This window comes from Vombatus ursinus, unplaced genomic scaffold (assembly GCF_900497805.2).
Source record: "Vombatus ursinus unplaced genomic scaffold, bare-nosed wombat genome assembly UNPS02009573.1, whole genome shotgun sequence".
Taxonomy (NCBI): domain Eukaryota; kingdom Metazoa; phylum Chordata; class Mammalia; order Diprotodontia; family Vombatidae; genus Vombatus; species Vombatus ursinus.
Genome location: NW_020949351.1, coordinates 1,162,423 through 1,167,935, shown reverse-complemented (window position 1 = coordinate 1,167,935; position 5,513 = coordinate 1,162,423).

The window sequence follows — 5,513 nt, the reverse complement described above, 5'->3', positions numbered from 1 at the left end:
AAAATGACATGCAATCTGATATAGGCTATACATGTACAATCCTATTAAACACATTTCTACATTAGTCATGTTGTGAAAGAAGAATCAGAACAAAAGGAAAAAACCACAAGAAAGAAAAAAAAGAGAGTGAGAAAATAGTATACTTCAATTTGCATTCAGACTCCATAATTCTCTCTCTGGAAGTGGATAGTATTTGCCATTATGAGTCTTTTGGAATGTCTTAGATCATTGCACTGCTGAGAAGAGCTAAGTCTATCAAAGTTAGTCATTGCATAATGTTTATGTTACTGTGTACAATGTTCTCGTGGTTCTGCTCACTTCACTCAGCATTAGTTCATGTAAGTCTTTCTAGGTTTTTCTGAATCATCATTTCTCATGGAACAATAGTATTCCATTATATTCAGATACCACAACTTGTTCAGCCACTCCCCAATTGATGGGCATCCCTTCAATTTTCAATTCTTGGCCACCACAAAAAGAGTTGCTATAAATATTTTTGTACATATGGGTCCTTTTCCCTTTTTTATGATCTCTTTGGGATCAGATCTAGTAGTGGGATTGCTGGATCAAAGGGTATGCACAGTTTTATAGTCCTTTAGTATAGTTTCAAATTGCTCTTCAGAATGGTTGGATCAGTTCACAACTCCACCAACAATGCATTAGTGTTCCAATTTTCCCATATCTTCTCCAACATTTATCATTTTCCTGTTTTGTCATGTTAGCTGATCTGATAGGCATGAGGTAATACTTTAGAGTTGTTTTAATTTGCATTGAGGAAGAACATTTAAGGCACAGAGCACAGCTTGTGCAAAGGCAAAGAGACAAGGAATGGTATATCATATGCAAGGGGAAATAGCAAGAAGGTCAATTTGGCTAGAAGATGAAGATGGATATATTTTTTGTGTCTCAAGAAACCAGACTTATACTGTGCACATAACAAGCAGTTCCCTTTTAGTCTGTCTTTCTCTATCTCTTTCTCTGGGTATTTCTCCCTGCATCTCTGACTTTATCCATCTGACTTTTCCTTACTCACCCCCTCTATTCTTGGCCTTCAGTTTCCTTTATCTAACCTTCCCCACTGTTTCTTTCCCTCAACTGGGCCATAATATATATGACTAAGGCTTTTATTGTTATTGTCCTTTTATTTATTGACTAGACTTTGATGTTCTCTGTTTTACATTTTTAAATGGATGAATGGAATGTTTCCTATGTTCTTCTCTCTAAAAATTCAATACCTTTTAACATATGTGGTTATCAATATTTTTTTCCTGTGGGTCAGTGGCCATCAATAGAAAAGGACTTCCCAATCTAGTCTATGACTACTGTTGAACAATAAAATTTACTATATTATTCTGAGTGGATGTTTTGATTGTACGTGTGAGTATGTGTGTGATGGAGAATGTATGTATTTTTTCTAAAATTAAACAGCTCTAAAATCATAAAGCTTATCATTTCTTATAGCACAATAGTATTCCATCACAATCATGTACCATAATAATGTACCATTGTTTAGCCGTTCCCCAACTGAAGGGCATCCCCACAATTTCCAGTTCCTTGTCACTACAAAGACAGCTACGTAATAGATTCGTAATTGTACATACAATCTTTTTTTATTGTTCTATGTTGTGGAAAAGCTTGTTTTATTCCATAAGTTAGAAATAAAATTAATTAATTAAACATTTCATATTTCCATAGTGTTTTAAAGTTGACAAAGCACTTTGTCTCACAATAAACCTGTGAGGTAGGGAAAACAATACCACTACCCCCATTTTACAGATTGTAAAGTGATCTCGGAAGTAAACTACCAATTTGAGAAGTTCCTCATGAGATTATAACCTAACCATGACTGAGATTATAGAGTATGAGCCATTGCTTGGAGGCAACTGAAGGTACTTCTTGCAATGTTAGCATGCCCATTGGCTCCATACTGACTGAATTTCAATGAGTAGGACTGTCTCCTGACAATTGGTTGACTGATAATTAGTCACTCCTCCCTGTGGTCTATAAAAGTTATGCATGAAACCCAGCTTAACCTTTTCTTTTTTTCTGGGCTTTCAGAAATTCCTTAAATTTTAAAAATCCGTTTTCCCTTTCTACACTCCAGAAGGAAAAGGGAGAAGATAAAGTCCTGAAGAGTGGGAGGTGATTTCCTAACTGCAAGTCTGACACTTTCTATGACCCACAGTTTATGTGGATATAAAGAAATAGAGAAGGTAGAAGAAAGGAAAGGAGGAAGGAGAAAGATCAGAAAAGAGAGGAAGAGAGCACATATTAACAGCAAACTTGTCAAGTCCTCAAGAAAAGAGTCTATAATGTCATATAGAGTAGTCTAGTTGTATCACTCAAGGGTTGCTGGTTTAGTTGTAAAACATACCTCAATACTTTAATAGATCAATGGAAATGATGGGCAGAAAAGAATCAGAATTAGGGAAGAATGTGCCTAAGTAAATAGTGACCTCAGGGTACAAGGAGAATATTACAGTACTTTCATGGATTTCTAATCTCCTATTTTTGATGTGAATACTTCCTTTATGGGAACAGATTAAAACCAACTCATACAGAGGTGTGCTAGTAAATATTTAACTGGCTCTCTTACTCCCATTTAAGCTTAATCTACATTATTGACATTTCCCCCATCACTCTCTTAAGTCTAGACAACCAACAAAACATTAAATCAAGCTCTGATCTGTAGTGTTTACTGATTTCTGAGATGCAAATGCTCCTGACGAAAATTTAATTAATGGACTGGTTTGAGCCAACTACAGCATACTCCAGCATCCATACCATTTCATCCTGTGAGATTCTCATCCACTTTCTCCCATAATTTTCCAAAGAGGCATTACCCAACACACTGAAGGCATTTCTCTAAGTCCTTTACCATTTAGTGGTACCAGAGCAGCCCTCATGGGAGTATTTGTTATCCTCTCTCTTTGCTTCCTGGAAAAAACAAAGTTGTGGAGCATATAGAAAGAAAATGCAAACAAACCAAACATACCTTATTGCTTATTAAAAAAAAAAACATAGATAATAGAGCTTATTTGGCAAAAGGAAAACTGTTGTCTCTCTTTGTCAGAGAGCAATGTTACCTGCTTCATAGACCATGTGAGCTATATTTGTTTTTTATTTTTCCTGTTGAACAAATGTGTATTCTTATTTGGTTCTATTAGTGAATGTGAAGATAACTCTTCAGTAAAAATAAATCAAGGGGCATGACTATGTATGTATGGAGGAAATGAATTGTATAAAGGAATGATAGGAATGGAATTTTTTCTGTGCTAGCCCAGATTGTATTACTGCAGAATAATTTGTGTGCTCTTAATGATTTACACAGGACTACAATCTGGAGTCCTGGAACAGAAATCCTTTGTGTTTCTTCTTCATTTCCGTCACTACAAATACTTCCTGCCTGGTAGTTTCTTTTTTTTTCATAATTAGCAAGAACTGCCGCACGTATTTCTATTATGTATGTGTGTGTGCGTGTATATATATATATATATAAACTTGTTATCTTTGTCATTGCTGAGATGTTCAATCTTCCTACTTGGGCTGTAAATAGCTCTATGTCCCTAGTGAAAAGACGCTATGGGTCTCTAAGGTATTCTATTATAGACTACATAGTAGTGTTTTCATCCCTACCCCTAAATCACAATACTTATCCCTCTTTCTGCTTGTTCAGAGGGATAAATAATGGAACTAACAAATCTCTGTAGAGAGAATTTAAATTTTAGATAGTGGGGTTGAAAAATAGATAAACTTAAAACAAGAAATTTAAACACAGAATAATGAGTTAAGATTACTGTTGTAGGGAAGATAGCATAGTTAAGAAATTCAGAATCTGGCATTGAATTAAATTGATTAGTATTAACAAACATCTTAATATAGGTTTCTTTATCAGTATTAATCAATATCCAATTATAAAGTATTCAGGGCAATTTGTGTATAGTAGACATGAATAGTTTTATATGCAGTCTTAATGTTACATTCTCATTATCTTCATTATTACTCTCTTACAAGGTTAAAATATATCCAACACCCAAACATTTGGAGACATAGTAACTGTGTCTATACATTTATGACAGTGTCTCTATTCACGTCTCACCAAATTGCTCTCTTCACAAGGAGGGACTGATATTTATGGAACCTTGACATTTAACTTAGGGATTAAAGTGATCCCAAGATTTCCTCTTACAACTTTCCATTCATGCGGTGACAGCAGGAGTTCACTGGTGGGCACAGCCTCCAGGAACTGGTTCTGCATTGGAAATAAGAGTGTTCCATGAGAAGCAGGGAAGGGATTACATTGCCATGATATCCTAGCTAGCCAAGGAACATTATACTCAGGACAGTCAGACAACTATGCTTTATTTGGGAATGATTCCTAAGTAGTAAGGCAAAAGAACATTTTTCCTATGTTAGAAAAAAATTCAGTTACTTTAAAAGTAATTTTGAGTTCAGGTTTTATGGTCTCTCATTTAAGATTAATTATATATATTACACATATTGAGTACATGTAATACATAGGGATCTGCCATAAAATACATATCACATAATATCAATATTTTAATTAATTGGTCTTTCATTGTATTTCACCTGGTATTTTATGTTTAACTATTTTTATCACTGGGGCTATGTGTATATGATACATAATATATTTTATAACATAATCTATAATGTCATGCATATAATATACATCTGGTGATACACACACATATTATACTTATGAATGTATACATTAGGACAGTACTATTCTCCATGAAGAAAGAGTTCCTGGGAGGTTATACACACCTAAGTTTTATAATGAGTCTACACAATAGATATATAAAGAGTTTAGATGAGGAAATCAAGGCAGGAAAATATTAAATAGACTTACCTAACACTAGCGTGATGTATTTAAAAAAAAAAAAAAGAACACCTGACTGGCAGCAAATATACCTGGGTTCTAATCCTGATTTCACCTCTGACTCCTAAACATTTCACTTACTTAGATTCCCTTGACTTTAGTCCCTACTTTCTTTCTCAGGGTAAATTAGGCACTTGGGGAAGATTATGTTGATTCTTTCAGGGTAGTTGCATGCTTTATGAGGTATCTAATATGTTGTTCCAAGGTCCACAAAAGTGGCTCAATCAGGTGTTGTGAGCTACTTAGAGCTTGGTCAAACATCAAAGACACCAATGTCACCCACTGCATCCTGGACCATCTTTAATTATCTCAACTTCTGTTTTTTTACTGGACTTTAACGACTCTGGAAGGAGTGAGGCCGATGGACTTTGAGCAACTCTGCCTCACTTAAATTCAATTCATGGGCTAGTCAGGACATCACCTTGGTCCTCTTTGAAAAAGAAGGGTGAAGTATTTGGGAGTCTACCTGCCAAAACAAAACCAGGAACTATATGAACACAATTACAAAACACTTTTTCACAAAAATAAAGTCAGATCTAAACAATTGGAAAAATATCAGTTGCTCATGGGTAGGCCAAACTAATGTAATAAAAATGACTATTCTACCTAAATT